At 41.2% G+C, this 19518-nt stretch overlaps 1 protein-coding gene across 6 annotated transcripts in view; it reads left to right on the plus strand.

Moving 5' to 3' along the window:
• The window catches only part of NRG3 (neuregulin 3), a 1029780-nt gene that overhangs the window by 49109 nt on the left and 961153 nt on the right, over positions 1-19518 (plus strand). For all 6 annotated transcript variants that reach the window (XM_075000092.1, XM_075000093.1, XM_075000083.1 and 3 more), the window contains exon 2: positions 10574-10674. The gene's annotated coding sequence lies outside the window, so the exon portion shown is untranslated. The remainder of the gene's footprint in view (positions 1-10573; positions 10675-19518) is intronic.

Raw genomic sequence — 19518 nt, forward strand, 5'->3', positions numbered from 1 at the left:
CTGGGGGGAGAGGTAGATATGTTGGAAGGTAGAGAGCGAATCCAGAGTGAGCTGGGTAAATTGGAGGACTGGGTCAAAAGAAATCTGATGCAGTTCAACAAGGAAAAGTGCAGAGTCCCACACCTGGGGTGGAAAAATCCCAAGCATTGTTACAGGCTGGGGGCTGACTGACTAAGCAGCAGTAAAGTGGAAAGGGACCTAGAGGTTATGGTGGATGAAAGACTGGATATGAGTAAACGGTGTCCCCTTCTTGCCAAGAAGGCTAATGGCATACTAGGGTGAATTAGGAGGCGCATTTCAAGCAGATCTAGATAAGTGGTTGTTCCCCTCTATTTGCCACTGCTGAGGTGACATTTGGAATACTGTGTCCAGTTTTGGGCCTCCCAGTATAGAAAGGATGTGGATGTGCTGGAGCAGGTTCAGGGGAGGGCAACAAAAATGATTAAGGAGCACAAGACCTATGAGGATAGGCTGAGGGATTTGGGCATGTTTACTTTACAGAAGAGAAGACTTAGGGGTGATTTAATAGGAGCCTTCACATTCCTGAGTGGGAGCTCTAAAGAGGAGGGTGAAGAACTGTTCTCAATGGTGTCAGATGGCAGAACAAGGAGTAATGGTCTAAAGTTGAAGAGGGAGATGTGTAGGTTGGATATTAGGAACAACTACTTCACCAGGAGGGTGGTGAAGCATTGGAATGCATTGCCTAGAGAGGTGGTGGATTCTCCACTCCTGGAAGTTTTTAAGTCCCGGCTTGACGAGGTCCTGGCTGAGATGACTTAGGGGGGGTTGAAGCAGGGGGCTGTACTAGATGATCTCCTGAGGTCCCTTCCAGCCCTTTGATTCTCTGATACTAATGTTAGGGTGTAATGCAGACACAGCCTCAGACCCAGTAGAAGCAGCCCATATCTTGTGACAGCTTTCCCATTGTCTCCTTTCTCAATGACTGGCTTCTTTTTGTCAGGACTCATTAAAAGGCTTACAAATTACCTTTGTTAATGCTTCAGCTCCTGTTTTACAGATGAGTCAGTGTAAACTTAGTCTGTCCTTACTCCCACACACAAGAGACTTCGTCAGAGTGACCCTAGATTGAGTAATTGTGAGGGCTTATTTTTGAGCCTGGTGAGGCTAAAAATTTATACCCACAGATGCGGCTGCCCACATTGGTAGCTGCAGAGCTTTTCTGACCACTGCAGTGGCAAGAGAAGCAGCACATAGAGTTGCTTCTCCAAGGAACTGGTAGTCCATTAGCTTCTCTGGTACATCTGTACCACTCTCCACCCTGCTCCCAGGCCATCCCCCTTCCATTCCATACAGACGTCTGCGTCTTCTGCCTGGGGCATGTCACTGAGCCAGATCCCCACCCTAGTGAGTGAGGCTGGAGCCAGTACAACAGTGCCCTGGGGCACTCGCTCCAGAGAGAGGCAATCCCATGTTCTCCTCTTTCTGCAACTACAGTTCTTGGCAGGAGTCCTTGTCCTCATTCATCAGTAAAACTTTGTATCTGCGCAAGACTCCGTTTGCCTACCTCCAGACAGATTTACTCCCAGGGGATTCTGTGTACCATATTTTAAAATTCTTTCTGTTTTGTCAAAATAAGTATGTTATCATGCAGGTTTCAATCATTCTGGCAATTCTGTTTCAAAATAGCTGTTACCTGTCTGTAACAATACAAACTCACAAGATTTCCCCTGTAGCTGAGGGTTAAAGGAACTGTTACAAAGGAGCTGTTCGTTTTCTCTCCCTCTTTCCCCTAAAGCTCAGCTCGGGGTCCAGACACCTACAACCCCTTCCCCCAGAACACAGCTGTGAGATTGTCTCCCCCCGCAACCCAGACACTTCATGTACTCCCACCCTTCCCTGCCCCATGAATCTAGAGGGAGAAACAGCCTGATGATGGGTCCCAGACTTGTGTGGCATTTCCATCATACTACTTTCTTTCTTCAAGCTGTGCTTGGATCTATAGCTGCCTGGACCCCTCCGATACTATCTACTCCCACCTCTCCTCAACAGTTTGTTTCCAAGCTGGTCTCATCTGGATCCAGCATCACATAATAGCAACCAGCAGTGTGCAACCCATTTTTCTGGAGGAAACATGGAAATCCTGTACGGAACATTAATTTCTGTGCAAATTCTGCATTGCACAGTGATGGGAAAATCCCTCAGGCGTGCATATTGCAAGCAATCAGTGATCTCTCAGATTATATTATACACAACCTCTAAGCCACTAGCTACATATGCCATGTTTCTGTCTATGAAGGTTGTGTTCCTTGTGGCCATCACATCTGTCAGCAGGTTAGATGAGGTTGAAGAACTGAATGTGGATAAAACCTTATTTCATAAAGATGGAGTCTTACAGCACTGTCCTAAGTTCACCCCTAAAATAGTTTCAAAATATGCCTGAACCAATCAATCCACTTACAGTAGGTTTTCCCCCTAAAAATCACAATTATTGAAAGAGAATAGACTTCATTCCTTTGACAGACAGCTAATCTTTTCTTATTACCTATGAAGAAAAAAAGGAAAGAGTCTGAAGTCAAGCTGTTTCCTTTCATATTTGCAAAGAAGCTTTGTGGAGTTCCAGCCACATATTCATGGCATAATGCCTTAATGTAGGACGCTTCTACTGGTGCTTCCTGCAGAGCTTTGGTCCATCAGACAGCCCCACCAGCTGCAGCCTTGTGACCTCTTCCGAGTTAAATTCTTCTTGTCAATCACCCAGAGTAGAACATACATAAGAAAAAAGGAGAGGTACTTACTGTATAGGAATTGGAGGTTCCTTAAAATGTATTGTCCCTATCTTTATTCCACTATCCACCCTCCTTTCTCTTTGCTTCAGCTCACAACTAGATTGATAATAAAGAAAGACCTAGGAAGGTGGCCCATTCACTCCACCCTTTGTCCTTGGTCCGGGGCATATGCACAGTCCCATGGACGCTACTGTCAAAGTTTGCAACCATGGGCATGTGGAACACATGCATACAGATAGTGGAATACAGAAAGGGACCACACATTTTAAAGAGCATTGTTACTGAAAGGTAAGCAATTCTCTCCTACTGTAGCAATGAGGAGAAAAGGAGAAGTCTGTTTATGTTTCAGACAATTTAATTTTAGACACCAATTAAACTAATGTTCATACATTAGCAACACTGATTTTACTTACTAGTGAAGTTATTTTGGGGTAGGTATTCCAATAACATCTTGGAAGACAGTCCACAAATAATGTGGAATGTTCACAAACATAATCTTGAAGATATGTTTATATAAACAGGGTAAATATTTAAATGGTGCACAGGAGTTAGGAACACGTTGCAAATCTCATTCTAAGATAACAGCATCTGTGACACTCTCACATATATTGGTATTTTCAAAAGTTTCCTCCTGTCCTCACAGCAAGCCAGAGTTGTTGAACTACTCAAGGAGAGAGCCACCTCCTCAACTGGTGCAAATCAGTGTAGATCTATTCAAGTCAGTGGAAATTTTATTGTAATATTCAGTGTCCTGAGATGTGTGTATGGAATTTAATTAAGCTATCAACACTTTTACACTAGTGAACATCTGGCCACCTACTTTCTCTGAGTAGATGACAGAACTTCATACTGCTAGGGGTCCTATGTGCTCAATGACTGATATCGTTATTAATACCCCATGCAGAGGGGCTAATATATGAATGCCACCAGGTACACAATGTGTTTTCAGATTTGGTAAACGTTTTTCTTTTATCGCCAAAATTAGATTTAATACATCTCCTTTGCTGATATAGCCATATGCTCTCTCCTGGCACCCTTGTCAACATCCATATGCTTGGCTGAGTTTGTTTTCTTAGCTCTGTATGGTATTATATGCTATAATGTCCTCTTATTTGCCTGGAAATAACTTAGACTCTGTTTTGAGCTGACATTTGTGCTAGAAGACAATTATTTTCTAATTAACTATACGTTAAATCTGATAGTAAACAGTTCAGGCAGTTTTAGAGTACCAGGATAATAGGTTTACTTCAGCAAATTATATTGCTCAGAAGAAATCAAATGAAGCTGCCTCTAACCAAATATTGTCTGATTTATGAAGCTGACGATATGCTGCATTGATGTATTTTGTGTATACAGTACACAACAAACCTTGTTTTACTCCTAGTGTGATGATAAAGAGCGTCTAACAGGCAACCTTTGACAATCAAAAGATAAAGAGATGTTGTACGTGAAACAAATGACATAAAACTGGAAGTGCAGTCAAAAGTTCAAGCTGGTTTCCATAATGTTATTTTAGTTCTATTTTAAAAGAAGTTGGACATTTGACTCATACATTTGGACCATAAGAGTTCTCCATCTAGATGACTTTCATTATTTTTAAAGGAAAAAAGAATCTGCAACAGGATTTTCCCTGTGCCATCTTTTGTTCACAACCTCAGAAGGGATCCGCTGAAATGCTGTATTATGCTTGCAGTAGTTTCTTTTAAAAGTATCAATTTTAATTTCTGTTTACAGCAACTTATGCTTTCAAATCGCTTCCTCCCCTCCCTTAAATACCAGCCAGAAAATGACATTTCAGAGGTGAAATGTGTAGTCTTACTGCTGGACTATGGAATGGATCCTCTATGAAGATACATGGTGGTAGTCAATGGAGCTATTAATACGAGCTGAAGACTGGCCCTGTGAGCCAGAAATCCATTAGTTTTATTCCTGCTTTCGGACAAATACTTTTTATCTTGTATCTTCTCTCTGTCTCCATTTCCTCTTCTTTTGACAAATCCAGTACTGGGTGACCCACTTCTCCCTTTTGAATAGAGAAACCAAGAATCGTGTGCAAATTGTGTGTCCTGCAATGCTAACTTGACAGTGTTCTAAGACTTCTCTTTTACTTGTGTCTGAAAGAGAATAAAAAATCCTGCTTTGGGGCTCTCTGTTACAATACATGCTCTGAGGTATAAGTAAAAGGGAGGAAAGAGGCTGGCAACAAATGAGCAGGGAAACTCTCTCACCTTGTATGTTTCTCCATCTTGAGATGGCAATGGGTGGTGAAATCAGATAGAAAAGGGAGTATGCTAGGAGCCAGGACGATGGATTTAAACCACAGCTGAGCTGGAGAGGAGACGTGCCAGTCCATCGTTAGCTGAGCCGACTACTGGGCTCCTGGAAGCAGGATGTTGGCTTTCATTTAGAAGTGTCTAGCCCTTATGGAGGCACTCTTGAAAATGTGATTCAATGCCAATGAAACACTAATGCCAACAAATCACCTCGTCTTTTCTTCCGCCTCACCACAGATCTTCAGACGAGTCCCGTTTGTTGCTGAGGATAAATGCTGGACAAGAATGTTTACATTTTGGGGAAGGAATATTTTGCATTTTCCCCTTAAAATGGCTAAATATGGCTTTGTATCCTGCTGTAGCATAGCTTTCCGAAGAGATGCAAAGGGAAAAAAATAGCTATTAGTTTCCCCCATGGGAATATTCCTTCATAAAATCTGGAGCAGCTAGCTGGTTTGGGGACAGCACATGTTTTAAACACATTAATTTCTATTTCATAATGACTCTTCAGTTTATGAATGTAAAAACCAGGATCATTTATAGTCTAGCTAGTATTCAACAGGAAATTCTGTTTGTTTTAACTTATGATTCAGTAAAATCTGGCAAGAAAGTGTGTGTGTGTGTGTGTGTGTAAAATCTTTTTTTCTTCCAGTTTGCCTTTGATTTGTGAGACTCCGCTAGAAGAGATTGGAACAGCTTCAAGGAAGCCAGCCCCATGGCTACAGGAACACTAATTAAGATTACTATATAATATGAGAGAAAAATTGTAATGAATCTGTTCCTCCTATACTGTGTAAACAACATAATACTGGACAGAGGATATTAGAAACAAAAGGTACTGGCTGTGGTTAATGGATGCATGAAATGAATATCATTTTTACTATTGTCTTTCATGGGGGCAGGATCAAGTCCGTAACGTTTGGAAACAATTCACTATAATAAGGACCAGGAACCATTATTCCACTGCAAGTATTTTTCAGAATATATTCATTATGATTTATCTCTGGTTATCCATAATGAATTCAGAAACCTTCCTTTCTCTCCCATGGGTTCTTTCTCTGCCACTACTTTTCATTCCTGTGTTACAGTCCTGCAAATGTGTATTTTACAAGATGGATGTCTAAGGTTGATATCAATGGTAAGGACTCTCTTAATTTAATGATGAAACAGTTAGGAGGTACTGGGCCGGATCCTCATCTTCGATAAATGGTTGAAACTACAATGAGGTGAACATCTGTACCCTTTTACACCAGCTCAGGATTAGACTCTGTATTCAGTGGATTCTGATTCTGATCTCACTTGTCCATCACTAGGATAAAGAACCAGTATTTAGAATTTTAAATTCTCTAAATCCCTGTTATTAAACTCTTTTTGCAGAACACTGCTGTGAAAATTTTAGAAATATTGAATAGTTTTTTTTCTCTCAAACTAAGAGTTATAGGCTCTAATACCCCACATGGTGGGCTTGAAAATAAAGAACTTTTATTCTATTGAGGCAAAAAGTCATTGAAGGGATACAAAGAGGGAGAAATGAAATTCAGAAAAGGCTGTGAATTGTTTGCCACAATTATTGTAACTATTTTTGCAATCAATTGTTTGCTTTTTTGCATACTTTTAACAATTACACAGAGGCCATTACTGGAACAAATAAATATGAATTCGCTCTAGGCTGCTGCCAGCCTGTAAGACCTTTGTTTATAACTTTGTTATATCCTGAAATACAAATGTTTCAAGTACACTTCTGAGGATTTAGGCAAATGACTTTTGATGAGCGTTTTTAAACAAACATTGCTGCTTCTTTCAATTAATATTAAAAGGCCATTTTAATACTAAAATGTATTACCTTTATTTTATACATTCAAGTTTTCTGCTCTTTATGGGAAAGGCTAATTTCTAAGAAAGAAAAATAAATTGTATACCAAATGGGCTTCTACCAGGTTCTATATTTGGAACAGGAAATAACTATACCGATAGTTTGGTATTTGTTGGCAAACTTTAAATGGTAACCATGTAGTAGTGTGGACGTCATAGCTTAAGAAGCTGGTTTATACATTTAGAGACAGGAGACTGAGATTTAGGATGACTAGTTTATTTTCCTGATCCTGCAGATACTTTGTGCAGCTGAACAGCTACTCAAACCCATATTTTCAAAAATTTCCGCTAATATTAGGTGTCCAACTTTAGATTCCTACTCCCTGCTTTTCATGGTGATAAGCCTCTGCATCACAACTAGAGGTGCTTGGTATTTGTAAAACTTAGGCTCAGAGTGTTGGAAAAAACAGGTGCCCAAAATGGAAATTCACTGGAAATTGTAGGGCTTAATATTATTGTGCCTGGCTTTTCCACCCATTGTAAAATATGTATCTGATTATTCTAATGGTTTCAAAAGGTTTCACAAAACATTTTTCCTGTTTCTTCCAAACAGCTTAACTAATTACCCACACACCTCTCAGGAGTGGTTGGGGATTTAATATTTGTAAAGGGGTCAACAGCAAAGTATCACGGTCTATTTGATATCATAGAAATACGGTAAATATGTGAGAGTTCACATGCACATTGGAACAAACTACAGTATAAGAACCTGAATAGAAAACTGCTATTCACTTCCAAGTGTCATACTGCCAGTGTTTGAGTCACTAAAATGTTGAATTTTAGAAATGGAGAATGAGTGGGAAAAGCTGATTTGAATGAACTGCCTTGTAAAAAATCTTCTGTGAAGAGTGGGAAGCCCCTAAAAGGTAATGGCAAGGAAATAATATTTTTATACAACGATACTGATGTCACAAACAAAATGAAAGCCAAAGGGAATAAACAGGGAGAGGCCTCTCATCTGTTGGCCCATAGGAATGGTTAAAATTACGCAGGTAAATAGATCCTTGAGTTCAGTTGCGTACAAGTTAATTTCTTAATTGTTTCAGCAGTTTGATTGCAACTACACAGAGGAACAACTTTTTCATTTGCACCTAAAGACTAACAATTTTACTTAATGAACTTCTGTAGGTAAGACCCACTTCATCAGATAGTGTGCCTTACCCACGAAAGCTCATTAATCATTAAGGCTGTGTCTACACGTGCCCCAAAGTTCGAAATGGCCATGCAAATGGCCATTTCGAAGATTACTAATGAAGCGCTGAAATGCATATTCAGCGCTTCATTAGCATGCGGGCGGCAGCCGCGCTTCGAAATTGACGCTCCTTGCCGCCGCGCGGCGCGTCCAGACGGGGCTCCTTTTCGAAAGGACGCCGCCTACTTCGAAGTCCCCTTATTCCCATGAGCTCATGATGAGCTGCAGATCCACAGCTCATGATGAGCTCATGGGAATAAGGGGACTTCGAAGTAGGCGGCGTCCTTTCGAAAAGGAGCCCCGTCTGGACGCGCCGCGCGGCGGCAAGGAGCGTCAATTTCGAAGCACGGCTGCCGCCCGCATGCTAATGAAGCGCTGAATATGCATTTCAGCGCTTCATTAGTAATCTTCGAAATGGCCATTTGCATGGCCATTTCGAACTTTGGGGCACGTGTAGACACAGCCTAAATGTGTTAGTCTTTAAGGTGCTATGGGACTGCTTGTATTTTGTGGATCTGCAGACTAACACACCTACCCCCTCTGAGCAAGTTTTTCATTAAGCAGAGCATGATTGGCTTACAGGCCATTAATACAGAAACATCACTCCTGCAAGGTGTATATACATAGAGGAGATGCCCACTGCAGAGTTTAAATATCCTGACAAATGTATTGCATAAATATGCAGATTACACAGCAATAACAAGACCAAAACAATAGTAATAAGCCATCTTGCATCAAGTACAGAATCAGAGACAAAGCTGTGGCATTTGCAGGAGACCAAAATAATTTGTGCTAGACATATGAGCAATCACCTTCAGCATTTTTTTTAATTACTAAGATTGGATTCAGTGCCACATTTCCCTTTTTATTTTATTTCAGCGATGTCTACGCTACATGATACAGTTGAATTTCGGGTAGTTATCTTGATTTTACAACATCACTGACTTTGCTGTAAATACTATTAGCTAGATTTTAGGGAGCACTGAGATTGATATCATAACATCATCAAAAGCGAGTGGGTGTAGCGTCAAGTTTGAATTTAAAAATTTGAATGAAGGCTAGTGTGGAAGTGCCAAGTCTTTGAATTGAATTCCTTAGCCTCCAGAGGCATCCCATATGTATCCTACAATGCCCCACAGTCTTCTGTTCTGGCTCCTTCCATCTATGTTGCTTTCCAGTTGTGCAGGAATTAAGTTAACAGGAAGCCTGCAAATATGAATTCGGCACAAGGAAGCCAATGGTTGTGGGGTCATGTTTGTATGAGAGGCAGAGAAACTTCTTTCTTTCTTTGCTATCAGTGCTGTGAGCGCATCTACCCATAGTCCCAACACGTAGTTCATGGTTCTGTCTTTACTGCTGCAAGCTGAGCATATGTTTTTGTTTTTTTTTTCCTGTGTTGGTGCCTGTCCCTGCCCTGCCACATTATATGGCAGCTAGGCTGTTGGGGGGTGTGGAGGTGTCATGCTTGTATGAGAGGCTGAGGGCTGAGAAACTTATTTTCTGCCATTCATATTTGTGTAGGGCTCCCCTCCTTCCCCCACAGGTGCCATGCAGGTGGGGTCTGTCCCGCACCTAGCCACATGACAGGGCTAGCCCCCAACCCAAAAAAAGAACATACCTGCTGTTCAGTGTGGACCAGGCTGCACCATGTCCTGGCTTGCATGCAGTGAGGGCTCCAAGGGTGGGAAAGATTTTCAGGGCCTTGCTGCCAGCGGGGGGAAGTCTCACCCCAGTGGCTAAGATTTCTGGGGCTTCACAGGTGCCAATGGGACCATCTCAACTGACCCTTGAGCCATGGACCCTGCACCCCTCAAATATTTTGGGGGGCTTGAAGCTTTTGGGGAAACCATCTCAATTGGCCCTCAAGACACAGACCCCACAACTCCCCACCAAAAATATTGAGGGGCTTGCTACTGCCGGGGAAAGTCTCCCATGGTGGCTAAGATTTTCAGGGGCTTGCTGCTATGGAGGGGCCTATGTCAACTGGCTCTGCAGCCATGGACCCCAAAGTCCCCTATGGCAAGAAGGGTGGCTGGCCCCCAGCCAATCAATAGGGGCTGGCCCCCACGCCTGAGCAACACTGAAGGGACTACGTTAACTGTCACTTCATCCTACGATCCACCCAACCCCCCCCCACCTATGGGATGAGGGTTCCAGCCCTCTAACAGTCGATCAGAGCTGCCCCCACCAGCAACACTGCTTGTTGAAATTTGGTGAGTCCTGTCCCCCACATTGGACAACCTTGCCTTATTTAGGTCTCCAGCAAATGGTCTCTATGTAGTGAAGCTGGGAACCAAAAATCATGTTCCCGTTCTTTTCTTTCTCTTTCGTCAAGCTTTGACTCCCTTAACCCAGGGAAAAGTGGGTGGAGGGCCAGTTGAGAAGACAGTCACCTTGCTGCATCTTAAGTCCATTGCAGACGCCTGCTGCTTTACTGTAAAATCTTTGATATTTTAGTCGTTTCTTGTCCTATCCTTCTCTGTCCTCAGGCTTTGGCTCCCTTCAAACAGGGAAAAGTGGCTGGAGAGCCAGTTGAGATGACACAGACTCCCGGGTGATCCTACAGCACAGAAGCATTCACAAGTGACTGGTATGTACTGCAGTATTCGTTTATTGTGAAATTGGGTTAAACTGCTTACTGTCAGCTCTCAGTGCTCTCTTGTGCTGCTTTGCTACCCCTTTGCTGTTTCTTTCACCAGTTATCGAATGTGCTAAATGAAAGTGAGGATTAAGAGAATGTAGCTCAGTGGTAGCATGCATGCTTTGTGTGTATGAGGCCTTGGGTTCAATTGCCAGCATCTCTAGCTATGTTTTGGGGTGTCATAGGTTAGAGCATAAGTCTTGTAAACCTGGGGTTGTGAGTTCAATCTTTTGGGAGGGCTTGTCGGTGATGGTGATAAGTCCTGTGTGTGTGTGCAGAGGACTGAACTGGATAACCTCTCAAGGTCCCTTGCAGCTATACAAGATTTGTATATCTCCGTTTTTTGTTTTCTTTTTGTTTCAAGGTGGGAAATAGAATGAGCATAAAAAGAAACGAGAAAAAATGTAAATGATCAAGATCTGGATAGGGGCTCCCTAGAGCTTTCTGATCAATAAGGGGCTGGTCCCACAAGGTATTTCAGCATGAGCTTAGTTTAAAACATGAGTATTTCGATTGACATCTGTGGGGAGACTTGCATTTTGAAAGGCTAAGCAGGCGTTTAAATACTCTGCTGGGTCAACATCTTATGCCACAACACTGTGTGTGGTAAATAGGGAGCCAAATCCTATAGTCCTGAGTCACACAAGTCAAGGTTGTAGAATTGGATCTAAAATTGTTAATGTCACGTTCATGTTGAGCCACATTCTCCACAATTAATCACATTTTTCTGTACTTCATTGCTCTGAAGAATTCTTTGCAGCAGGTATTGTCAGGAATAGGTGGGGCTCCCCTAGAAAAGCAGCACTTATGCAAGTGTTCCACTAACTTAGCAACTACAATTTGAGTAATCATAGCTATTCTAACTCCCTGGGAAGCAAAACACACAAGAGGATATGCTGATGTGTCCCTGAATGATTAGGAGTCTGCTAAATAATTCCAGTGGAGTACATTAGAGTGTGCTGAAAATTAAGATATATGTAAAGGTAAATGTGGCTGGAAATTCCCTCATGCACACTGAAATTAAATGTTTTTGAACACGAATTCCCAGCCTGGGGTCTGCGGACCCCTGGAGGTCAGTGAGAATATTGTATGGGGTCCATGGGGGCCGGGGGGAAGATAAATTAAAATGATCACAGAAGAAAAGTTTTAAATAAATTGCGAAGGTACAATCTATTATTTTTAAATTAAATAGTTTTCCAATAATGCTATTAATTGCTATGTGAAAATCTGTTGTGGTTTCCTTTTTCACGCGGGGTGCATCTACAGTAGAGTTTTGTTGACAGAAGGGGCCTTCTGCCAACATAACTTGGGGAGAGCCTACACACTTAAAGCATTCTGTCGACAGAACTCTGCGTTGCCTTGACAGTGTTATCCCTTGAGACTTTGAGGCATAACAATCTGTGGCCAGAGTACTATCAACACAAGTGCAGTATAGATACTTTTGTCAACAGTGAAGGCTTCCTGTTGCTGGGCAGCCCCATTTGCAGAGCTGCCATTCTGGTTTCTGTGGCCAGAGGGCAGTGCAGTCTGGCAGTCCTCTGGCGACAGAACAAGTTGTGTGTAGATGCAATCCATTGACGGAGTACTGTTGAGATTTCCCTGTCGATGGTAACTTCTGTCAACAGATGCTTCTAGTGTAGACATAGCCCTAATGAAATGTACATAACAGCTAGAGTTGGCTTTGATGGGGGGCAGTGTCCATGAACAGTTGGAGAGTGATTAGGGGTCCACAAATAGTTTGTGGGAGTGATAGAAGATCCACAGTAGTGAAAAAGGTTGGAAACCACTGTTTTAGAAGATGAATTCATTACCTCAGAATAGCTGGCTGGGTTCAGAGGATATATTGTTTTAAAGAATTGTTGATAAAGACAGAATCAAAAATAGAGTCATGGAAGGAAGTAGAAATGTTTGGTTGTTTTTTAAATCCACCCTACCAAAAGCAACTGGCAAACTAAGGGATGCAGATGGATCACACTGGCACATGTATGGATGTATGGGCACACTATTAGGTTTATATCTGGCAGTGTCTCTGTAGCAAACAGATTTTGGGGAGAGGCTCCACAGTTGTTTCACAAATAGAACTCTGTCAGTGCTTGGTTGTTCAAGCCTCTAATCTCACTCCCAATTCTCTCTCCCCTCTCTGCCTGCTGACAACCACTCCACTCCATCACTACTGCACCGCCCACCTCCCTTCACAGCTGGGGGTGTGGGTGGATTGCTTTGGGGAGTTGAGAAATGGACGGTTTCATTGCACATAAAAACCTGCAGCAAGCTCTCTTGCTCTGCTAACATTTGTGCTTTTATTATAAGAGGAAAGCAAAAGAGTGCAGGGGATGCCTTCGGATTCACCACCGTTCACATCATCCTGTTCTGTGTGAGTTCACTTTATACTGTACAGTGTCTCATACCCATCAGAGATGTAATTCCTGCGACTGGAGTGGAAAGGGTAACTCAGTTTCAGATTTGTCACCTTTATTCCTAAAGCTGGCCAAATTCAAGTATCTTTTGTGAAACATTTCCCAAGAAATACAAACCATGCTTTGTTTAAAATGTCTGTGTTGATTTTTTAAAAAAACAATTGGTGGTGGGGGAGGGAAATAGCCTCTCTTCATAATTCACGCCTTGCTATTTGAAACATATTTTTTAAAGAATTTGGTATTTTCAGCACCAAATGTAGACAATTTCATGTTTGGTATAAAAACTATGTTCACATTTTGATTGGGGAAAAAAAGCAGCTATATTTATCCCCCTTTTTAAAATGAGTGAGATAAATAAAGATAAACAATAACATAGCTTATAAATTAACAGAATAGCATTTGAAATATACAGTGGCAACTGGTGAGGGGGTTTCAGAGGGGGCACCAACCACATGCCGCCTCCCCCAGTAGCACTCCTTTGCCCCAAGCCTCTTGCTGTGCCCCATCCCACCCTCTGCTCCCCCCTGTTCTGCTCTGCCCCCCTCTAACTCTGGCAAGGCATTGATAGTGAGTGCGGAAGTGGGCAGTGCTGAGGGTCCATGTGACCACTTGTGCACGCTCCATGAGTCATCCCTGGAAGTATGATGTCAAAGGGATGGGATGTAATATCTACTTAATTGCAAAATGTATGTTAAACCAGCACATGGCTTGGGAGAAAAGGGCAATGTAGAATCCCAGTAGCATGTCAGCAGCATTGAAGTTAAAGATGTGGACGTAGGAATATTTGAGATCAAATCCTGATCTGAATAGAAATAAATTTACCAAAGGATGTCCTATTTCATACAATTGCTACAAACCCAACCCTCAACAAAGCATAACACTAAAAAGGGAATTTTTCCTTACCTTGTCTCTATGGTGTTGCTTTGTTATGCTAGCATCTGATTACCAGGCTTCCTCAAGCAGTCTGGTAAATTGTCTGCTTCCTCTACAGGGACAAGAGAAGCCTTTCTGCAAGAAGAGCTCTTTCTTTTTGCCATTAGCTCTGATGCATCCTGCCTCTCATCTCTCCTCCTCTCTCTCCAGATATCGAATTCTTAAAAGTCACAGGCAATCTTATTTAAACTTACACGTCTCTAATTCACCTTACATTATCTCTTTTCAGCTAATGGCTAAAAGGGTCTTTACCATTTTAAGCCAGTAATTTTAGTTCATTATTCATTTATTGTGTAATGTTATAATTAAAGTTCATGTCATTGACATAGAACTGGAAGGCCCCTCAAGAGGTGAGGAAAATCAATCTGTCTGATGTTTCTTAATCACGGGATACTGGTAGTGCAACAATGCTAATATGAATAAAGGGAACTTACCTAGGCCATAAGATATTGGGTCCCTTAAGTGTCTGGGGATATAAACAGTAAGAAAACAGGATAAATGCTTTTATGAGCACATGCAGAATCCAGGTGTAGACAAAATTACATTATAAAAAAGGAATGCATAGAATGGGAAAACTGAGCTACTTCAACAGAAATCTCCCTTGTATTGACAATTAGTCCATGTGAGGGCCAACAAATTTTGAGAGGGTCGACCAACTTAACACTGGCTAGATGAATTTAAGCATGTCTCTGTTACAGTTAATGTGGGTACGTATCTTTTGGGGAAATTATATATAAGGCTAATTTTGCAATTCTATTGGTAATTTTTAATAAGCCTACTAAAAGAAAAGTGCCTTTGTAGCAATAAGTGTTATTTGCCTACTATTTCTTGTGTTCCTAGGTGCTTTAAGTCTAGAACTAACAGAGCCAACTTAAAAATATAGCTGCCAAAGTGGAACCCGGGGAAATACGATTAACTATTCATATAATAAAAGGCTACACATGCTAAGCCTGATTTTCTGTAAAGATTGTCTAACTGGCTTAAGCACAAAAAGACTGGGGTCAAAAGAAAGCCCTACCACAAGAGGAGGAATTAATCATTTGGGGCAATCTCTTGCTAACACCAAGATTTGGCCCACAGCAAATTAATACAGTGAGGGTTCATGATGGTAACAAGAACTTCCATGCTTTGTAGATGGATGTTGGCAACTTCTCTTAGACCTATGAATGCTGCAGTCTCAAGACTAGAATAATTGATGTGATCTAAAAAGATTCCAACTATGAGATGGTGTGGACAAAGACTCTGGTAAAGAACTCAGTTTTTCTCATTGATAGGGTCTCATAATTACAGTGGTATGCCCTTGATCGTGCTTTGCCCCTTGGAATCACGACAGTCATTTCACTGATTTCTGAAGAAGAAATCTTAAGTGTTCAAAGAAGATCCAGAAGAAATATGATGAAGAAGAATGCCAAGGTTGGTAGCATATATGGAACAGCAGTTCCACCACACTGTGGTCGCTGTCTTGTCTGACTTTGTCATAAAACTAGAAAATATATTTTCACTGCACTGAAGCTTTGCAATCTGTTTTAGAGGACAACTGCTTGAGAACAGAGAAGGTATGGAGGTAACCGAAAACAGAAAGAGTACAAGGAAGGATGTTTGGAAAGGGCTTGTTAATGAAAGATCTGAAGGTGGAAAAAGAAGATATTTTGGATGCAGAGCAGCATGACAGAACTTAAACTAAAAAAAAAATGTAAAGGAAGACAAAATGGGAGAGTGAGGCAAATGCGCATGAAGACTGTAAGGAGTAAGGGGGCTGTTGGGATTCATGACGACACAAGTGTGTGCTTAGACCTAAAGAATAGCGGTACTGAACAGAGAAGGCAAGGATTTTTGAATTTGGTGAGATAGCAGAGAGAGAGAATGGAAGGATCCCAGCAGAGTGATTCCAAAATAAAGGTGACAGTGACTGGCTGAAGAGGAGGCTGGCTTTAGTTAACAGCACATTGGCTCTCATCTCATACCATGTAAGGAATCCAAAATGTGGATAACAATTTTAACACTCTGGATAGCAAACAGCAAGAATCCAAAGGACTGGGCCTAATAAGCAGAAGGGGAGAGGAGACTGCTTAAGTGCATGAGCACCTAGGAAGCAGAGGGATCAGTGAATGTTTTTGTTTAAAGGGAGAGGTGAATGAAGGGGCAAAAAAGAAATTCAGTTTTAGGATGTGTGAATTTGGGATGGCAAGGTATCAAAGAGGAGTAGAAGAGGCCTGTGAAGTTGCAGGGAGGAATAAAAGTTCTGTCTAATTTTTGTTAGAGGAAATGCTTAAAGTACACTTCTGCTGGCCCTTTATGTTCCTGAAGGAGACTGAAGTCCCAGTTCCTATTGTGTGAGTTACTGAGAAAGACAGAACAGGTCTCAGTAAATTTCACAATTGCCAGTAGGAATGTGTGTGTGTGTGTGTGTGTGTGTGTGTGTGAGAGAGAGAGAGAGAGAGAGAGAGAGAGAGAGAGAGACCTAAAGCTTTATCTTTTTTAAAAAAAAGTCTTGATTATATTGATAAACTTTTTCAATTGTGTATAACATTTATGGAATATGCGTCTACCCAGTGCAAAGACTTGCAAAATTCATGTCTTGGTTTATATTATGTTATCTAATTCAAGATAGATAGATATATTTATAGCAGCCGGGGATAGCTATGTTCTAGGCTATCTATATGACATCAGTTATTATAGACCATTTTAATTTGTCTCAATACGGTACATTGAGAGCATTGGGGTCCTCCATGGTCTTTGCATATATTCCAGTAACTACTAGAAACAATGTCTTGGATTAGTGACACCAATCTGTAAATCATTCCCATCTAGTTTACAGTAGTTTTGTGGTATTCAAAAGTGAATTACAACCTTGCCTGTGCACAATCTTCCATGTAAAATAAACTAGTTTAATGTATGCCCCCTCAAGGTGGTGTGACATTTCATAAGGGGGTGCACAACATCATTGGCTGCTGGGTCTCAGGGCTCATCCATCTCATTAAAATGTTGAACTATGTTACTGTTTTTACGTATGTGTATTCACATTTATAAACCAATTGATAGTTTTTACATTCTATATCCTTATTTTTATACATATGCCGAAAGGAAGATTTTTTTTTTTTCGTATGAGCATAACTGAAATTTCTGTCAGTGTGGAGTGCATTAGACAGGTTGAGGGGAGGGACTGCTAACTGCAGGGATGAAGAGTGGGGCCCCACGTAAAAGTTTGCTCACCCCTGAACAGGATGATTATGGATTCTTCATGTATGAATGTTATTTCCAGCCATTGCCATGCAAAGAAGAATAATGCAAGTTCTCGCTGACTTGTGTAAAATTGTGCTATTGTCAAGGTTAGAATATTCAGTATTTCAGAAGAAAAATCAGGACATAATATGAGTGAGAGTAAACACAAGAGGTGTTTGAGACCTGGGGCTTTTATGTATTATTAATTTTAATAACACAGATTGCATTCAGAACACAGAACCTAATTTGTGTTTACAATCTGGTCCCTTTATACCACACTGGCGGTGTGAAAAATGGACTGGCAGTATGAAAAACAGCCTTGAAATGAGTGGAAATGTAATGTATTTCCAACCTACGCCCCCTTTAAGCCTCCTGAGTGGTATAATAAAAGGGATTTAGGGCGAGCAAGAATCAGGTTCACAGCCTGGAAAAGGCAGTTCGTGATAATCACGGATTTGTTTTAGGCATTTGAGACTGGCTCATTTTTGACTCACCTAAGAAAAATAGGAGAGAGGTTGTATTTTTACTTTTAGAGAACTGGAAGATCGGGGTATATCTATGCCTCAGCTGTGCGGTGTCACTCCAAGTATGGGTAGACTGACTTGTGCTAGCTCAGCTCAAGGTAATCTGTTAAACCAGTGTGATTGAGGCATTGGCGGTAACTCAAAAAGCCTGCCCAACCCCCTGTGAGCCAAGCCCAGGCAGCTAGCCTGAGCAGCCGCCATCCTGCAATGTCCATTTCTAAAGTGCTAGTTAAAACAGAATCACTTTTCCTAGCTGCAGTACAGTTGATCCACACTGGGAATCGCTTCTCTGGGTGCAGTGGAGACATACCCTATGAATCAACCTTTCTAGTAAGGAAAGATAAGCTGCACTTAAATGCAGAGACCAAGATTTTAATTGTTTCCAGGGGCTGGGAATGCCCAACCTGAATGCTCAGCCTTAAAGTTGTTGAAAAATTTTAGAAAATCATAATTGATGCACTTTCTGAAAATCAAAGACATGTTAAAATTTCAAGATGGGCACTGAAAAATCACTAGTCGCTTTTGAAAATCTCATAATGCCAGTTTATAAATCCACGGTAAACTCACACCATGAATACTGTGTGTAACTCTCGCACCCCATCTTAGAAAGGTTGTAGTAGAACTGAAAGTGGGTCAATGAAGGTAAAAAGAGTGTGGCACAGTATGGACCAAGCATAAGGAAGAGCTTCCATAAGAGGAAAGACTAAAAAAACTAAGGCTATTCAGCTTAGAAAAAAGGTGTGGAGGAAGATATGATAGCTATAAAATCATGACTTGCCTGGGGAAAAAGTGAATAGAAAACTTCTGTTTTACCTTTTCCCACAGTACAGAAACTGGCATCATCTAGTGAAATTAACAGGCAGCAAGTTTAATACCAATAGGACGAAGTAGTTTTTTTTCACACAATGCACAGTTGACCTTGCCATGAGTTATTGTGATGGCCGAAGTTTTAAGTGGGTTCAAAAAACTAGATGAGCTCATGAAACACTAATTCCATGGAGGTCCAACAATGGCTATTAGCTAAGATGGCCATGGATACAGCCCCAGGCCACCCTAAACTTCTCACTGCCAAAAGGGAAAAATCGGAGTTATGTGTCAAAAAATAGCCCTGTTCTATACGCTCCCTGGAAGGTCTGGTTTCAGCCTCTGAAAGAGACAGGATATGGGGCTAGATGGCTTTTTGATCAGCTCCAGTATGATTATACTTACATTTTGATGTTTCATGGTTTTAACTTTTATTTCCTGTTTTAATTGTAAATTCTTTGGAATTTAGAATGCCTTGCCTTTCTTCTGTACATCTCCTTGTACTATGAAGCACCTCTCAGTTGTGGTCTCAGGGTGTAACTATAATACAAGTAAGCAGTGAATTCAGCGTTAATATTTTCATACTTGCAATTTTTGTCTTATCTGTCACTGAACAAACTGTTTCATGAGGGGAAATACAGCTTTTAGTATTTTATTTGTCCTCTAACTCCAGCCACCAACCACTGGAAATACTCTAACGTAACTATTGTGAATGCTTCAAAAGCTGCTTAAAATTAAGTTTATGGTTAATGAGAATTTTAATATTTGCTTTCATTGGGTGCATTTGATTCTGAATGTTAGTTTATCATTCTAATGCTTTAATATTGATTATGTGTAATTTTGGGGTTATACATAGTCTCACTCAGTTGTAGTTGCTTTGCATTTAGGAAATT

This window comes from Carettochelys insculpta, chromosome 7 (genome assembly GCF_033958435.1).
Source record: "Carettochelys insculpta isolate YL-2023 chromosome 7, ASM3395843v1, whole genome shotgun sequence".
In the NCBI taxonomy this organism is placed as follows: domain Eukaryota; kingdom Metazoa; phylum Chordata; order Testudines; family Carettochelyidae; genus Carettochelys; species Carettochelys insculpta.